The sequence below is a fragment of the Amphiura filiformis genome, chromosome 1 (genome assembly GCF_039555335.1).
Source record: "Amphiura filiformis chromosome 1, Afil_fr2py, whole genome shotgun sequence".
NCBI classification, from domain to species: domain Eukaryota; kingdom Metazoa; phylum Echinodermata; class Ophiuroidea; order Amphilepidida; family Amphiuridae; genus Amphiura; species Amphiura filiformis.
The window spans coordinates 80327974-80348177 of record NC_092628.1 but is presented as its reverse complement, the minus strand read 5'-3'; the positions used below and the strand labels follow the sequence as shown (position 1 = coordinate 80348177).

At 35.3% G+C, this 20204-nt stretch overlaps 1 protein-coding gene across 1 annotated transcript in view; it reads left to right on the top strand.

Moving 5' to 3' along the window:
* The window catches only part of LOC140154337 (RIMS-binding protein 2-like), a 150741-nt gene that overhangs the window by 74119 nt on the left and 56418 nt on the right, over window positions 1-20204 (top strand).

The following is a 20204-nucleotide window of genomic DNA, read 5'->3' as shown; positions in this document are numbered from 1 at the left end:
CCATTCTAGAAGACACTATATCCAGATTTCGAGCCTCCACATTTTGCAACCATAGTACATTATGAGGCAAAACGTTAGACACTGGGCATATGGGATTGCCTTGTATCTCATGTGAAAGAGATTGAAACTCGAATCTATGCTTCCGAGAAATAATAATTAAAAAGTATGTTTTTGGGCAGTCTGTGTTTTTGGTAATTATTTGACAGCTTATATTATTAATTGGATAAATCCATCTATTCATGGTGTTTTCAGATGGATCATTGAGCATGTCAGAAACTGTGGTATTATAATATAACAATGATTTATGGTGTATGGTATAAATAATTCATTGAATCAACCTAAACATGTCATAGCATATTAATAATTACGGTAAATCAAAATGTTACATAACCAGATTCCTTTAAAGGTATCCAGTATAAAGGAATCCTACAACAGGTGTCCAGTAGTAGATAGCTGCTATAATTAATGACAGGGATAAAAAGAATTTATCGCGTCTGATGTCACTGTCAATTACGATCTTTGATTGGTTTACACAGGTTAATAGCGCATAAAAGGAAGGCCGATCTATCTGGTGCTGATCGGAGAAAAGGAATAACAGCAAATGGCGAAAAATTACGTACTTTTACAAGGCAAAATGCAGCTTTTCTAGGCATTGTTGACATGGTGCCTTCGACTAAGAAACTTTCCTACTATCAAGACCTAACTTTTGAGATGGTTTGCATGTTTGAAGGTGCAAAATTAACAATAAGGCGCCCGGTTGTACCGCCGTGTTCAGCAAGTCATCATCACGACACTTGTAAACAAACAGTGCTCGAATTTGATTGATAGATGACATCAGACCCGATAAATTCTTTTTATCTCTGTCTTTAATTATACAAGTATAAAAGTGTAGCGGATACTTACTACATGCATACTATAATGGATTCATGCTACAGGTTTCAAGTATAGGGGCTCCATGTAACGGATGTCCAGTATCATGGATACCTGTTGCGTGTATCCGCTATAATACTGGATACCTGTTACATGGACTAGTAAAGTTGATGCTTGCTTCAGGTATTCAGTATATATAGTGGACATCATTAAATCTTTATTTACAGGGATCTGGTTATGTTATTTGGCTACTTATATTTGTGCATTAGTTATCCATGCAAGTGTTACCAGTTGTGTTCCATATCATGCTAAATGTTACAAAGCCTTGTAAGTGTTGTATATAATCATAAAGAAACCGTCATATATGTCTTATCATTTCATTTGATTCTCAAGCAGGACAAGCCTCTTTTGACAGCTCCTATGTTAATCTCAGCTATACTGACCTCATCTCGCAAGAAGAACAACTACCCTCTTGGCTAATAGAATCTCCTACTGATAGTAGCTCTCCCCTTTCTCAAATAATTGACCAATCCGTAGCAGGTACCAGCCTTGATGCAATGCATGATGGTTATTGGGCTATTCGCACTGCATGCTGGGAGACTTGCATTAGTGTACTAACTTTATTAGTTCTTTCTATACTCCATATTACACAGATTGCATAATATCCCAGCATTCTTTGCACCTTACACACTGAAATCCTTGAACAGGTAGCAGTCTTCCATCTGAGTAAAGGTTTGCTGTACACAAAAACTGACATTAATCACACTTGACTTGTATCAGAAATTAATTTGCAATGATACAATATTACAAGTATGTATATATGCCACCTTACAGTGTCAAGAAGCCACAGTAGTGTAAAATTATGCTCTTTCAAATTTATGTCAGTTTTTGATTAAAGTTCTTGCAATCCTTTACTCTGACAGTACATGTATGAATGTTATTTTTGTTAGAAATGTTGATACTATTTATTGTATACAATGAATCAAGTATAAGCCATAAAAAATAACCTGGAAGAACTCCCTCACATACCTTTATAAATCCACTTCCCTATTTTCAACTTTGCACCTTGTTCACACAATAATTCTTAGCTTAACTGTAGCTTAACCAATATGATTTTGTAAATATGATAGTAAGGTTGAGTTTCTATACATTCAATCTATTATGAAGAAGAATGTTCATGATTAATGTACCATATAAAATTAGCAAATCTCTTGAAAGCATTACTATATTACAGTAAACCTTGATTTGCAACATTTTAGATAATTTTGTTAAATTTCCCAAAGGTTTGTAAGATACATATTGGAACATATTTTCTAGCTTTCATCTTAATAATAATAATGATAGTATAGATTTATTAAATGCCATATACTGAGGCAAACTCTGGGATTTAAAAGATAATTGACAAAAAAATTCCAGTGAATTTGATGCAACAACTTAACAAAGTATTTTATCATATTACAGATGCAAATTTTTGATAATCTATCGACATGAGCCCATTTATACATGAGAGAAAACTGAATATTTTGGAATGCCTTTTTTTGGTAGGATGAATTTCTGAATGTCTTCAGCAAGCAACTGATTATATAAAATTATATATTAATTGGGAGCATTTGGCAATACATTTATTTATGAAAACAAGCTTTCATCTTTTCTTAACAAGCTAGAGTTTATTATCACACTAATGATGCACCTGGTTATCACCAGCTTTCAGCCCAAATGTATAGCAGAAATCAGTCAAGGTGTGGCAGATGGGTTGAAAAGTAGCCCAATTCAAGTCTAAAGGGAAAGAGCATCCAAGCTGGAAATTGGGTTCTGCTACACAAAATGATTGGAGAATAAGTTCATGATGTGCGGAATACTTATTTGAATGTACCTTAGCTACAGAATGGATAGACAATAAAGTATAGATGAGTTGACTTCTGCCATCATTGCCTGGCAGTATGCATATGCATCATCACAATTTCCATTGTTTTTTGCCTCGCAGTATGCATACGCATCATCACAATTTCCATTGTTTTTTGCCTGGCAGTATGCACGCGCATCATATGTTGTTCATGGCCTGTGGTTTTAAAACTCCCACCACATCACAATTAGGCTAGTGGTTATATTACAGTTCACTAAAGCATATCAATATACAAGTCCCTTGCTTTTGTTGATAAACATTGAGGTCAACTCATCTATATAAACATCAATTAATTAGCTCTTATGACATAAGATTAAAATGATATAAAGAAAATCTGTTGGCTATATGATAAAAGCAAACAGGTACAGCTAATAAATATCACAGTAGAGCATATGTCTGCATATGTCTGATTGACAGTGTGCCATCCTCAAAGTAGGACAATTGTGCGTGTAATGCGGTAAATGGCAACTATGATGATGAATGTCTTGTGTAACTCATGTGGAGTGCTCGGGAAAGTAATAATGGGAGAAAATGTAACCTTGTAATTTGTTCAAATTGCAAAATAAACTGTAGGCAATATTATTTATTTCATCTAGTGTAGTTTGATAAATAGGGTGTGTACAGCGATGAGACAGGTATTATAGCATAATGACATGTTCCCTTGATAGAATGTGATGTTGTTGAACATAGCACAGCGACGTATTCTGGCTTTGCGTGTAGTGAATGCAATAATTTCAAATCATTCAAATTGATATGTCATGTGAGAGATGATTGGGAGATTTGTAGCTTTTAGCAGGTGTATATCAAATGGTTTTCTGATATGACAGGTGCAGCAAGAACTATTAATCTATTACTGTGCCTGTTTGTACTTATTAGCTGTGCATGCTACCACACAGGACAAGAATACATTATACAAATATATACTGCCATGAGAGGTTCTGGTTAAAACTATGGGCCCGAGGTGAGATCAATATTACTATTTACTATTACTATAGATAGATAGATAACAATCTTTATTCAGGGTATTTCATTCAGTTTACAAAAACTGGTCTCCCATGAGACCCTGATAATAATTACATAATATAAGATTTTAACAATTTACATATCAAGAGATAAATTACATAATACAAAAGAAAAGCAAAATTGAACAATGAGTACATATATGTACATGTAGATAATATTTACAAATCAAGATGATAAAATGTATTTTATAAAACATAAATTTTAACAAACAGGAAGTGAAATTTAGTACTAACAGAGGTGGAAAGGTGTGAATTATATGCTTATCTTTGATTTGAACATATTCACATTCATTGATGTAAGATTAATGCGAACATCAGAAGACAGTTTGTTCCACACTGAGGCACCTCTGTAAGAAAAAGTTCACGGAAGGCATGGTCAAAAGTACTATTTACGGCTTGGAGGTACTATGTATGGCTCATCCGGGACATTGCGAAGAGGTACTATTTACGGATAGGAGTACTGATGGTAGAACTATTTTTGGTCATGTGATCCACTGTGATCCAATTTACCTTTTACGAATTGATCAACTAGAAGTCCAGACCCGACAATAGAATCACGTTTCTGATTGATAGTATATGATAGATAAATAGCAATATGGTGTAAATGACATAGCAAAAGTTACTTTTGGTAAAACAGAAACAATATAATACATTTTAAAACCCACTGAACATGAAAATTGTATGCAAGATTTTAGCTCAGAAAATATTGAATCAATTGGCCCACACTATTTGTAAAAAACAAAGTTACAAATACAAACCACCAAAATATATGCCATAAATTAGGGTAAATTTTTTTCTCAGAAAGCCATGTGGGGTACTTGTGATAAAAACAGCTTAATGAAACCAAGTTATTACTGTCACTTTGAATTAATTAGCTCTTTATTATCACTTCAAAAGTAGCTTCATAAATTCAGAGGAAAAGTATAGACTTCATTCTTTAGTGTTTTTTTTATTAAAGCTTTAGTAAGGTGGGCAAACACTCTGAATATGAATAAAAACAAAATTTAGTCCCATTAAGCGTGTAGAATTGCAAATTGTAACAAATGAAGATTGCTAAGAGATGTACTTGTTTCATTATGCGAATAACTTAATACCCCAACACACCCACATTATACAAACAAACTTACAGCACTCAGTCCATATATTCAAATTTTACATAAACGTGAAGCAAAAATCACTCTTTATATTTCCTGGCTGCCATACTAGAAATCCCCAAAATATATTGATTTGAAATGTACAAGTTTTCAAGTTTTTGGTTTGATTTGAATAAGTATGTCACAGTATTTATCTTTCCTCTGTGTCTATTAAGTATTTAATGGACAGTAATAGGCACCAACTAGCTATTGAGCTATTCTATTTGAAATCCATACACCCCCTGTGGAAGATGTGACCTTAACCTTCCACACAGGGAGTGTGAATTTCAAATGGGTTACCTGAATAGGTGACTCCATTTGTAATCTACGCTCCCTGTGTCGGAGATTAATGGCATGTCTTCGATGTATGGATTTCAACTGGAATAAGCCAATACTGCATACATAGGATGTGTATGAATCCACAATAGATTCATAAAGCATTCATTTGTGATTCAGATATCTTTCCTACGGTGTGCCGAGCGGACATGTCAACACACCCAAGATATCTGCAATTTTAGTTACCTACCTTGCAATCCAAGTTATTGATTATGCCTCCTGGACATGTTTCAGGTTTTCCATTTGAAATGTTGTGAGGGTAGATACCGGTATAGGGTCATTACTAAGTTAATGGAGTTGTAGATAAAAATGCCACATTTGGAATGATAGAATGTGAGCATAAAAGATATGAAATGACCCAATGGCATAAATCAATGCTCATTGCCAATGTGAAGGTTAGACATGATATATGGTGGCAAGAGAAAGATGAAATTATGATATTATCGTGAAAAAATAAAGGAGTGTTTTAAGTTTTGTAAGAGTTAACCAAATAGATTCATCAGGATTGTCCATAAAGTTATAGTGCTTATCTTCTCAAATAAGTCCAATTAAAGGTGATGTTAGTCATGTTACATGCCTCAATGACAGCTTTTGTGCTGTATCACAGGTTTTTTCTCAAATTATAATGTGATAGGCTGGGGTGAAAATAAGAGACATTGAAGCCAACAGGAAAAGAAGACACATAAAGGAATCAATATGGATAAGATAGAGGGGCAGGCTAATACTTCCCTCAATAAGGATGGGTAAAAACACCATCCCATGGAAGCAGACGACGAGAAGCGGCAAAACTGGTCATTCAATTTGAGAAAGTGCTGTGATACAGCAGACAGCAGGAAACTGTCATTGAAGTTTAGAACATAGTGAGTAATAAATTAATTGTCTGTTATTTACTCGAATGTGTCACACATCGAAAATTCAAGGTTAGTTAAATTTTTGTGCTGAAAGCCAGTTTAAACTTTTAGAAAATGGTCTGTTATTTCCAATGTTTCTTAACTGCTCAATGATAATCATAACATGCCTGTATGGAATATGGGAATGAGCAAATCATAGAGCTGCACCTGTGGATGAAAGCTTTATGGCTTGTGAAATGAACGAGGGTTTCATTACTATTCTAATGGCATCCAATTTGAAACTTTGCATTCATTGTAAGTGCTTATGTGAAACACATCTGATAATTGGCTTGTCATTTAGTAAGCTTACCTGGAAGGAAATTACATGATAGCTTTGTACAATTTGTTTTTAACGATATGTGTTCAGCAGGATACTAAAGTTTGTTTGGCTTATATAAGACGGAAAAAATAGGACTCATAACACTGTGTATTGATAAAGAATGGCGTGCACGCAGTTGGGCACAGTGCTTACACTAGCTGTGCGTTGTGTAATGCGTAAGTGGTGCACGCTTATATGAATTTATGCAAGCATGAGTTGGGACTTTATTGACTCGTATAGTAACAAAAGCCGAATAATGTCCACCTTATATAAGCCGAACAAACTTTAAGTACAGTATGTATAGTATACAGCAGTCAACTTGGTATGAAGATGGCACTTTGTGCAAAAACTGAATTGATATCCACTGTTTTGGACTATTTTTGCCTACGCCACTGCTTTCTTTGAAGAAATAGACAAAATTTTGAAAATATCTCAATGATATATTCCTGTTCTTATAAGTTATCTGCTTTGTATACAGCCACATGCCAATTCCCTGTTCAATTTTTGAATACCAAATTCAGTTTCCACCAAATCAATTGCATATTGTATATTTTCAAAGATGAAGGAAATTCCCAATGGCATAAATCCTGTGAATGCTAAGTAGTTGCATGAATGTCTTGCCATCCTGTGCATAAAAAGGACAAAGGTATTTTTGCTCACTCACAGTGTGCTTGTATAATATATGAGCAATTTTAATATCTAGGGCATCAGACGATCTGCCATTCAAAGAGGATAACACACACTGTGAGAGACTGGCCAGGATTAAAAAAAGGAGATGAACAAAAACACATGAAAAGTTACATTCTAGTATTGTAAGACCAACAGTTTGACCAGGAAATAATGGTAGTCTCATGGTGTTTAATGTAACCTGAATGCCCCTACTGAATGTAATGCCAATGCTGTTCCTCGTATGATCTATGTGATCAGAATTCTGGCCAGTTGATTAAAGTAACTTTGGTTAAATTTGGTGGTGTGATATATTTTAAGAGTTATCAGTCCAGTCAAAGGTAAAAGTACACACATTGGGCCATTCCAGTTAAAATCCATACACCCCCAATGGAAGACCTAAATTTTCTACAGGGAAATGGGGTGACTCCATTTGAAATTCACACTCCCAGTGTGGGAGATTAAGGTTATGTCTTCAGTAAGAGTGTATGGAGTTTTACTGTAATAGTCCATTTGTGGGATAATTTGGGACGGAGACCAGGGATAGAGAAACTTTCAGTTTATTATTCAGTGAGAAGTTAAACTATATCAATTTCAAATATGCCCATTCAATGTCATACACTTTTTGTTACACTCCATCTACCAACATGAGGTTAGAGTTGCTCACCATAAATATGGTCTACAATGTCATCAGATTCATATCAATTACCGTATATTTCGTCAAATAAACGCCCCCGGGGGCGTTACATTTTCCCAAGGGGGGCGTTTATTCAAGGTCAATTTTAGAACGATAAAAAATGCTAAAATGACGAAATATGAACTAGAAACACTGACTTCTGGTTCATTTCCGGGCTTCCAATCCAGATTTTCGCCAATTATTGACACTATTATCTACCATGTGGGCAACTTGGTAAGCTTACTACACAAGATAGCATGGAAATATCGGCATTTTTGAAACATCTTGGTTGAAAAAAGTGGTGGGGGCGTTTATTTGAGGGGGGGGGGGCGACTATTTGACGAAATACGGTAATTCATACACTTGAATGTCAACTTTTCCTGAATCATAGAAAATAGGTGGATTGGATGTGATATTTCAAATTGTACCTTGATGATTAGCAGTATCTATCTATCAATCAAATGACCAGACAAGTGACAGTGATTTCAATCCAATATCAAAACTAACTAAATAGGATCAAGAGATGTACCAGGTGCCTACCATAGACTCATATCAAAACCTTGTTTTGCATTAGACACAATCTGTGGACAGCGCGCAAAATGTCAAGTACACATTTATTGATTTGAAATATAAAATTTGCAAACAAATCAAATCAAATGAATTAAAGATTCTAGTTTATAATTCAAATAAGAGTTTGAGAATGGTACATAATGTCCAGTGTTACCATCTTTAGTTCATAAGATATAGATTCAGATTATAATGATTTTTTAAAGCAATTGCTATTTGTGCGTGTCAAATAAAATAACCAAAGCTTTTATGCTAAGCCTTTTTGGTTTAACCGTGCTATTACAGACCAAGAGACTTGAAACCAGTCTAACCAATAGTTGCCAACAGTGTTGGGAAGATGAGGGCAGCACTTTAGGCACACAAGTGGGACACCTTGGAGCGTTTCATAGCTCACTGTCACGACTAAGACTAAGGGATAGAGTAGGGAATGTCAATATTATAATGGTATTACTCATCGGCAAATTGGATTTCAATTTTGTATCATTTTGTAAATGTCTGGGGAAGTCTGTTTATCCTCGTTTTGAAATTTTGATATGTTTGCTAGTCCTGGGATAGAAACAAAACCTACAAGCTGACTTCATATAGAGTGTGAAACAATAGATGAAGTACAATACTTGGTTTGAATTTTTTTCAGATTTATTATTCACTATTTCCCTGTTTTATTTGATGTATATGTCAGTCTTAGCAATAGGGTGAGTTCGCTCTGGGACAGAGTACATCAAAAGTTTTCATGTTACTTGTAAAATGATGATGAAACGCAGTGTAAGTAATATTGTATGTTCACTAGGTAGGAGGCCAGATACATAACACCATGATGTGAAATATTACACACAGTTAGGAGCAGCACCTGGTCATGAAGGGCTCTTTGCACATTGTGATAATGCTGTTTTGTTAAGTTACAGGGCTCTAAGTTGGGTCTTTGAAACAAATAAGTTCACATGTTATATGGTGAACCAACTGAATTAACCAGTTAGATGCCATTCAACATTTCATAAACCATCTTTGAATTGTAACTTTGAGATATTGTCAAAAATGCTACATGATCATTTTAGCATATAAAGCATTCCAAGAGCACAATTTATAGATTAGTTTTTATGCAATCTACATTGTCCAATTGAAACATTTAAGGGAGCTCTGACCTAGTATAGCAAAGCAATTCATCTCTTCATGTGCTCCTTGAATGCTCACTACAAAAACAAATGCATCTGAAATCAAAGCACTATGGTAAATATTTCAATATAACATGGAATTCAGTACTTTAGTAGCATAAAAGGAAACTCATGAAATATGGCATGGATGTATGCTCCTAGAATGCTCTATGTTGATATCACAAAACTACTCCAGATTTATGAGTTTTTTGTTCCACATACATAACGTGATAAGTGTTTGCAATGCTTAGCGTCTGATTGCGATCTTACCATTAACCCGGAATACTAAGTACTAGTAACTGTTAATCATGGATAAGCATCTGCTTAACAACAGGTTAATTTACCTCTCAAGGAAATTGGATCACCAAAGAATTTAAAATTAACTTTACAAGATTTAGTCCTTGGGGGACAGTTTATAAAGGGTTTTGTATCAGCTCTACCCATTTTATCAAGTGCTGCATGCATAGTATACAAATTTGTGTCAATTATTCCTGAGTTTAAAATGTATGCGTTTCTAGCCTTTGCAGTGAGATAACACTTCACAGATGAATGTGATGTAAGTCATAATAATTTCAAGGTAAACAAGAAGCAAATTAAACTTCAATGCTGCTAAAAGTTTGGTACACTCACCGGATTGCTTTCACCAGCTCAACTGGTGTCTTAAGGAGATATTATTGCTCTGAAAACAACAACAAAGCTTCAGAGCAATATCATCGCTGAAGACACAGGTTGAGCAGCTGGAAGCTCTCCAGTGAGTGTACCAAACTTTTTAGTAGCATAGAAGTTAAATTTGCTTCATATTTAAGTTTACCGTTGCATATGAATATACATCATTATAATTTCAAGGTATTTTACAGTTTGGCTTTTGTTTAAGACCAACCTGTTGAGCTGAGAATGATAGTCCTTAGAATGAAGTCCTTAGAAACTTTCTTAACTAGATGGCATTCTTTACACAGTCTTGTTGTGACTTTCAAAAAGATCCTAAAACCTTTCAAAATGGCAGGCTTTAGTTCAGCTATAAGTATCTACTAGGATTCAGTTGCATCTGCAGTTGGACATTAGATGTTCTTTTTGAATAAAAAGTACACCAAATGTGTTTTTGTGTCAAGTGTGTTTATGCGTTTTTAATGTCAAAATATACTTTGGATTCAAAATATACCTTGCAAAGTTACAGTACTTAACCTAAAAATGTTTATGTTATAGACATTTAGTAGTGTGTAATTTCCCAGTAGCTCTCTTAGAGTACAAGGCTGATGTGATGTATGTTAAAATGTCCTGGGGATATAGACATACCTTTTATACATACTATACATTGTGATATCTGTTAAAATGAGTTAAGAATCTTGACATAGCTTTTAAGCCCACTATACAATGTTGCTATCTTCAGTAGATAGTCATATATAATGTCAAAAGATATCAAGTTTGCTATCTTCAGTAGATAGCAATTATTTGCATGCAGCAGTATCTTCAGTAGATTCAGTAGATACTTATTTGCCTGCATCAGTATAATGGTGCTATCTACAGTAGATAGCATTCACCTGCTGTCACCAGTGGATATAGTCATAATCATTTTAACAAGCTCGGAACTAGGTCGTAACTAGCTCACAACAAGCTCGTAATTAAGCGCACCATTTTCGTAAGGGGGTATGACATGAAATATCACATTTGAAAAAGTAGGATAAGGCTTTGACTAAAACAATGAATTCTTGTTGAGAAATTGATCAATTCAACATATTTGAATAGGTATTAATTACCTAACCAAACCTATAAACAGTTCTAAGTACTTTCTTTTTAACATAACAAAATGTTTTCTTCTTTAAAACACAAATTGCTTACAAAGTTACTTTTGCTACTGTATCCTTTCATGTAGCCGGTAGCCTTTGAAATCTCCAATTACATCACATTAACATGGAAATGAAAAGATAACATGCTTTGGCAATGGGGTATGCATGGTCTGCTAGCTTTCTAAACAATGCTGCCACTCATACCAGATGTAGGTCGGGTGATGTGTTTTTAATTTGTCACCAAATTTTGAATTCCTTTAGTAAACATTTCTTAGATATCGCTATCATAATTTTCAGTAACATTTGAAATGTAAGTTAATATATTGGATGCTTGAGAAAAAAACATTGGTAATTCGGCACAAAATTTAGGTTGAATACTGAGTTTGGCTTAGCATAAAAGGTATAACAATTGGGTTTTTTTTACGATGTCTAATTTACTAATTTGTGATCGTTATTACATTTACATATAAATATATTCAAATGCATATAGATTCAGTGCCGTTTCAGTGATTCTTGTGATATGCCTGGCAGGTATTTGAATAAATCTTGCCATCGGGCAACTGTGAGTAAATAAAATGACAGTAGCTAGCAGTGAATGTGTTAGATACATAAACTGGTTTGTGTTTTCACACTGTGCTTCACGGTGTTAATAAATATTTGGTTGCTCTGAGGTTCAGGGGTTCACAATTCTGACTTAGAATGTTTGATGAGTTGCTGGTAGATTTTCTATGCTTAAAGCAGAATTATTGATTTTTATTATTTGAAAGCAGAAAAGCAAAATATAACTGGTTAATGACATTTCTTTTTGGCTGAAATTATGACGGCAATTTGAAAGACAGATCATCTGAGAAACATGGTCAGAATAGAAGCATGGATCAGAGTAAGAGCAAAATTATTGACAATAAGTAGGAATTATTACTTCTTAATGGAGATATGGCATATTTCTTGGTGAAGTAAAGTCATGCTAGGTCTACAATCAAGGAATAAAATAGTTGGCACACTTTGACAATATGTTGGAACTTTTCATTGCCGCTCTGCTAGATAAGTGAGATTAGTATGACTGTTTGATGAGAAGTACAAACCTTCCCCTTTCCCCTTCCCTCTCCCATTCTCCTGAATGAATGTTGGGGTGCCCAGAGAGCCCAATGTCAAAAGTGCTTTCATCAACATTGAATTTGGGGAGAGGAATAGCGATATACATTTAGTATGCCAGAGTGTGCCAACATTATTTTCCTTGATTGTTGATTAGTATAACAGTTTGAAAAAAATGTAACAAAGACCTGCCATTCAGAATTAATTAGTTGTTTCATTTTTCTCCTGTCAGTTTTATCATTGTAAATATATGTACATGCATTATCAAAGTGACCTGTAGAATCTTTGCCTTGTGTAACATTAACTTATATTAGCAAGTTACAATGTCTCCAAAAGGAGAAGGGTAGACATCCTTTAGGAAGCTCTAAAGATTGGTTACAGAAATTGATAAATCAAGAAGTAAGCTTACTAGATGAAAGCCAAGTAATAAAGGAAGAAATATAGACAAGTTGATGGTATTCATGACAGTATATCTACTATGGTATCACCATGGTTTGATTGAAGTTGACTTGTTATGTATTCTTACTTTAGGTAAGGTTAACTAATCTGACCCTTATACAGAATTTTATGTGATATGTAGAAACAAGATGAAAACTGTTGAATGGATCATGTGTAAAATGTGGCATTGAATGGAAGTTATAGGCAATAGATTATGTCAATCCTGAATTAAGGCCTCTCTCTCAGATGTCACTTTCAGACAGAAAGCAGTGTCAGCTAGCCTAAGCTGAAAGACTCTTTTCTTCCAGACCAGTATTTCACCAAAAGTATGTTTCTTTCTCTGGCCTATTATCAAGATGCATATGTTTGTCTACTTTTTGAGTTACCCTTGAGCATGATGTATACATGATGCTTTCATAATATGCGAGTTTACGGTATTTTGGAGTCTAGAAAGTACCGTAAAAACTCGATAGTTAGCATATGTGCTTACTATCTAGTGCTTTTAAAACATGAAGTGCCCATCCACAAAAGTGTAAAGGGTTTTGAGCAAATCATTGATACACATAAGTTATATACAAACAAATAAACCTATAAATTTGTGTCTCAACCCCATTAGTTCAGTTCGTAAAGTGCCAGACTTTGGTACAATTTCATGTTTTCAAAAGCGCTCGATAGTAAGCACATATGTTAACTGTCAAGTTTTTACGATATGTGAGTTATGAGACACTTACGGTAATTTGGAGTCTAGAAAGTATTCCCGGAGAAGGAGAACTCTCTTTATCAAAACTACTGACCAAAAGCATATTTGCTTTGATGAAGTCCCTCTACTATGAGTCACACAGGTGTATAGGTCATTAGTACATTATACGGCTAATCACTTGAGTATTCTCCTAATCAGGGTTTGTTGTCAGTTGTTGGAGTTAAAAGATTGCTTGGTCTGTAAGACAAACTTGTCAAGTATTTACAATTGCATTTACCATTGAGCCTGGTGATGTGGTACTTGCAAGCCTTGTCCCCTAAGGTGGAACTTAGCGGTGAATTGAAGGTGTGTTGTTGCAGCAAAGGGCTTGTTGAAGTTACACTTACCCAGATCTGTCACTAAAACCTGTAACTTATACTGCAAGACTTAAAGGAGTGAATAAATCTGTATTGAATACCAAGCAGGAAGAGGTGCATGTCCACGCTGGCAGGCTTCAAAATAAGCAGAAGCTGAGGCAGTTTGTCTCTTCTAAACCTTAAATGTCCATATCAGTCCATACGTACAAGCAAATTTTGCAGTTAAATTGTGACCATGGTTAAAGGAACTGTCCACATTATGGAGTAAACTGTCATTTGATTTTTAATTGGCCTAGAAGCATGCAAACTCAAACATACTCATCCTTCTTCCTTAGGCCCATGAACAAGAGGGTATATGTGGGGCTCTCAGTTTTAAGTCTGATTCAACAAGTGTTTTGACATTGTCTTTTAAGATCTTCATCTTGTTAATGTTATGCTTGAAGGACTTGTGAAAAGGCTTTTCTCTACTAGGAACTAATCCAAGACAGGAGGGTAACTACTATGCTATAAGTGTCTGATGGTATAACAAGTCTTTTGAATTAATAAAAGTTATTGCTTTTCATGATGTTTTGTTGACAGGAAAAGTAGTCTTTGGGATTTTCTTTGTCAAGGCTAAACAAGGCATTAATAGCAGTTATCTATCACTAGAGGTAGCAATGACGGTTTGTGGCCATGATAGCGGTTTACCTCCCGGATTACCTCCCGCTTATCCTGCGTATCATGGTTGGGAAGGAGATTTCCTCATAGACTTGCTGTCAATTTGGGAATGCCTGTAGAATAAGAATGTAGTCCTGTCAAGAAGTAGGTTGTCAGACTAGCCAGGTCTGACATTTGCCCAGTCAATTTGTGGTCTGAGTTGGAGACAATGTGACTGTATTTCTGATAAGGTTTGCATTGTCCTAGCAGTAGAAGATATCTTGGCTGACTCCAATCAGGCTATTCCAGTTGAAATCCACACTCCCCTCTATGGAAGACATGACCTTAATCTTTCACACAGCGAGTGTCCATTTTAAATAGAATTACCAAAATGGGTGACTCCATATGAAATTTACACCCCCTGCGTGAAAGATTAAGGTCATGTCTTCCGTAGGGGGAGTATGGATGTCAGCAATAATAGCCCATTATGCTGATCATGTCTGTCCATCGTATGCTTATGGATTTTCATATTCTAAATGATAGTTTGAAGTATGTCAGACTGTGACTTGAGGGTAACAGATCTATCCGTACTAGTTTTGGTAGCTTACTGCTTGGCTTAATTAGGTCAAAGGTTAATTTTAGCTGCTACAGGTAGAACCATTACCTATTTGCTAATGCAAATTTGAAATGGTAAATTGATATGAAATCCAGTCCCACCAGCAATTTACTTAACCTAATTATTCCTGAAATGAGGAAAATATTTCAATATTTTTGCGTAAAAAAACTTCTACTAATTACCTGTCAGTTGTGTGCAATCATTATCATGATTGGTCTAGATACTGTCAGCAGCTAGCATCTGCTATAATGACACTAAATAAATCCAAATCATAGCATAAATCCATATTTGTATGCGCTGGATTTCGTTGCTCTAAAATGTCAGAAGAGGGAAGGAGAGGAAAATATGAAAGAAATCGAAGTTGCCCACGAATTGACACTGTGACATTCACAGTGTGTCCTCTTGGAGAGACTGACTGTCTGTCTGTCGCTATGTAGCATTTGCCTAGCTAAGTGAACTAAGATGTGTGGGTTTCTTATGTTTTGTAAGATCTGTGAAGTTTTACTCGATGTAAGTTGAGATATTTGTTTTGATATAGCCCCCGTTACGAAACTAGAGAATGAGAGAGCGAGAGAGGTGAGAAAGGGAGGGAAAAGGAGGTGGAGTGACAGAGGGGGAACGAGAGGGGAGCCAGAGAGATGAAGAAAATGAGAGGCGGGGAGAAAGAGGGAGATCTAAGGAGGGAGAAAATACTCTTTCACTTATAAATATAAACCAACTTTTATACTTTAGTCGAGCATTTTGTGTTTGTTCAATGAGGGAGTAAATTATGCTGCATACACCTACTAAATATGCTGCTTTAATGTTATCAGTATTACAGAAAGTCGCTGTCTCTACAATTCAAGATTTCTCAGAAAAGTATTAGTAAATTGACAGGAAGAAATCAAAGTTGTATAATGTGCTGTTCCATAGAATACTTGAATGTGAATTTGGATGAGTCATGGATAATGCCTATAATGGATTGATGTTGTAATGGCTGTACTAGTAATGTGACTTCCCATTAGAAGATGTTTTCTTAGTGAAGTACAACTGTTTTTATTGTACATAAAACCACTGGCTTCTATCCATGTTGTTTTCCTTACTTTATGAGAAGGTAGTCTGATTTGAGAGCTTTGACTAGCATTTCAAATGGATGTGAAACTTTGTGTCTTCAAGGTTAATCCAGTTCAACAGCTCTTCTAAATCTTTTGGGACATTCTGTAAGAAAAACAAAGAATTTTCATAAATTTCATGTGCAGCCTAGAGGGAATATGGCAAGGAATTCTAATATAGCTTTGGCAGTTTAGTAGTGTTTGTCTTGAGAGTTTAGACCAATAGAGTGTCCATCTATGTTAATATATTTTAACCTGTACCTAAAGACTTGTTGAGCTGAGTGCAATAGTTTTTCCTTATGCCTGTATCATACTTGGCAGGAGCAATGAGCATAGCAGGTTTTTTGTGATGTTTTCTTGTGTCTAAATTCATAACTTGATTGAAAAAATGATTTTCGATAATCAATCATAAGTTGCTAGCACGCCCCAACATCAAATCCAAATCGCTACCAGTTGACTTAAAGTGGAATTTATCTCAATGATTGCTAAGTATAACCGTAGGCCTTCAGATACTGAATTGCACAGCTGATCTCTGGTAGCGTTTTGGAATCGCTCACTATTGGTGTTTGATCACCAGTAATTTTTCTGTCACTTGTTGCGCCTGCGAGTATGATGTGGGCATTATTAATATGATCCTTGTGATATTCCATATCAAGGGTGATGAATAATACCAGCGTAAACTAATCGCTATACTTTACTATTCCATCCAAGTTGGAAAATAAAATGGGTCAACAAGGGGTACTCAGTACAAATGTGATGTGCCACAAACATGGGTCTCATTTTCGGCCATTTGGTATATCACCGGGGTATATTAATGACCCCTTTTTCTGATTTTCTCAAGCCAATTTTGGGTCATTTTTTGACAATTTTCCTATGTGACTTTTGGTATAGCAATAAGTCAAATTTTCTTGAAAAATTAGTATATGGATAGGTCCACTTTCAAATTCTCACAACATCAGTTTTTTGCATGTTTTCTGATATATCATGGCCTAAATGCAACAATATAAGATGTTTACACCTTTGGCAGTTCTATGCATGCCCTGTCTTAGCTTGTTAATCATACATTCAGTGTATACAGTTACTTATCCTTAAGTAAAGCACTGAATTTCACCAATATCCTGTTTTTTTATACAAAACGCCACTCTAATAACCCAAATCATAATGTCAGTGTCCGTATAAATGAATACTTGCAAGAAAAATAACCTTTCCTCTGCAGACGTGATTTCAAACCAAAATCACCCACTCACCTCCACATCACAACTTATTTAGTTTTCGTCCGTTAACATTCTCTTTTTACTCGTCAAATTCAAGTTACTTTCCAGAGTTACAGCATGTTATGTTCAAGTCCACTTATGTGTGTGTTGCAATCTGAGCATAGGGAATGCATTACAAGTCAAAGCCTTTTTTTTGTTTCTCAAGTTGTTAGCAGGCATGCATATTTGCTCCACTTCTCTTTGTCGCTTGTCTTTGAGACAGGAAGCTCCACAAATTGACTTTTTTGCAAGTATACAGTTTGTTGCTTTTCACATTATTTAAATGGTGCACATTGATTGGAACTCGGAACAAATCAAAAGTGAGCACAGGTGTTTGAAGGTAGTGTTTATGGAATAGATGGTCAATAAAGTTATCTTGGATGTCTTACGTTAGGCATGTTCTAGCTTTGAATTGCCACCTCATCTTATTTGGTAAAAGGTGATAAAATGTGCCTGTATGAGCGACAGATGTAACATAAGCACAGGTGTTGAAGGCAGTGCTTTTGGCTGTATAGAAGGTCAATAAAATTTTCTCTGTCTTTTTTTACTGTGTGTTAACGTTAACTTGAAGATGTACTTTACGATAAATGGTTTTTGCAATGTGTGTGCGAGCGGGTGTGTATTATGGTAGGTTGAGGTTATAAAGTTGGTAAATGCTTGCAACCGTTGACCAGAATGCACTTCGTATAACAGTAACCATGGATTTCTGACACTAGCATATTGCACACAATGTCAAAATACATATTAAGACTATGTCCTGTTTGCCAGTATAGGATAAGGTCTCGGTTGGATCGTAAAATTTCAAGCGGGTTCATGGTTTGCCGCAGAGTTTCAGATGTAGAAAGTCCTCATTCAGATAAGTCCAACTTAAAGGACCTCGGTTGAAAAATGTTAGGTTCTCATTTGCTGCATTCTAAAGTATATGGTGTGTATGTGTGTTTCATAGGAGAGTTGTATCAGGTTCATATAAGAGTAGAGCTTTTAGTTCAATATACGAGACTAGGATCTGTAATTTGCATAGAACATGTGTGAGAAACATAAAACAACAAGAAGACATCACATTATGCCAACAGAATTGCAATTTAATTGGGTAGCCTTTTTTTTCATACGGAACTATATGAAGAGAACACAACCAAAAACGGTAACCTTCAAAAACCCCATTGCATTAGTACTTTGCAATTCAGAGCACGTGTACACTAGCGTCTTCTATGCAGCTCACATTGAGCAAGCGTAGTTCTCATCATGATTACTGTCGACTCGTATTTCTGTCATGCATTCTTCTACATTTGTTGTAATCAATAGCTTTGTATTATACACACATACATGCCAACATGATTAGATTGAATCACATCAGCTATTTCATATGTTGATTTATATTTTCAAAATGTATCAAAGTTGTGACTTGCAATAACCTTGCAATAACCTTATTGACAATCAAATTATTGAAAATTGCTGATTTGTATCTTCAAAATTTAATGTTGTAAATGTTGAAATAATTTAATAAGGTTCGCAGATTAGTGATAAATGCCTCTGTAAAATGAACATGAAGTATGTTTTATATTCCTAACATACCTTTTTGAATGTTGCTTGATGTAAAAAAAAATGAGTTGTAACATTATTGTGTTACAGGTGTGATTATGTATCTTACATGTATAGCGGTAATCAGAAAGAAGTTGTGCCACTACTGTAAAAGCAGAATCATACAACAGTAATTTATATTCTTTTCATGATCTTCTAAGGTTCCACAAAATTAAATATGTGCACAAAGTTTCACACAGTGAGTGTGTATGACACTTGAAATAAGCAAAATTAAAAACAAGAAAAAAGAAGGGGAGTGGGAGAGATAGGTGCTATGCACATTGAACATGTTGTTTCCCTCCACACACTTTGTGCACATGCATGTACACACGCCCCTATGCACCCCTATGCACGTACACCCCCTGTATGACTATGTACATGTACTTGCACACACATTAGATGAAAATAAAATGTAATTGTCATAACTTGATATGAAAATTGTGATTCAGTTCACGATATACTACACCATGAACATTTGAAAATATCCCATATAATTTTTCTATAAAAATGACAGAACCCTGAAGTATCACCTGAGTGGGATGGGGGAGCCAACAGTTTTCTCTTAATATTAATAATACATTGATCTTATAGTATTTGAATCAAGGAAGCCAATAATTGCATTTATATTTACCATATGTTTTGCGGTTCTTTAGTTAAGGCTAATAATATATCAAAACAAAAGTTTTGAGCATTTTTTCCCCCACCTGACAAAAATCATGCAACACCCCTTACATCAAGCCTTGGGATCTCCTTTATAGAAGAACCTATACCATTCCTCTTGTGTATCAGCTTTATTTGTCACAACATATGAGCGCAAACACTGCTAGGTCATGCTCCTCTCAGACCCGCCATAAAGTTGTTCATCTGCTTCTTAATAATGTATGACTATTAAGTCTTGTCACCACTGTCTCCTCCTCACCCAGTCATCTTGAAGATGTCTTACAAAGCTGTTTGTGCCTTGATTCAGTCTTGTTATTTGCCTATACATATCTGCATGAAATGAGTTTAACCTTGTGAATGAATGCATGATGCATCAGAGAATATAAAGAGAACTTTGACTAGTAAAACTCTTTGCAGTTTCTAAAAGTTTGAACTTTATGCAAGTCATGTTTGTTTTTCTCTTCAACTTT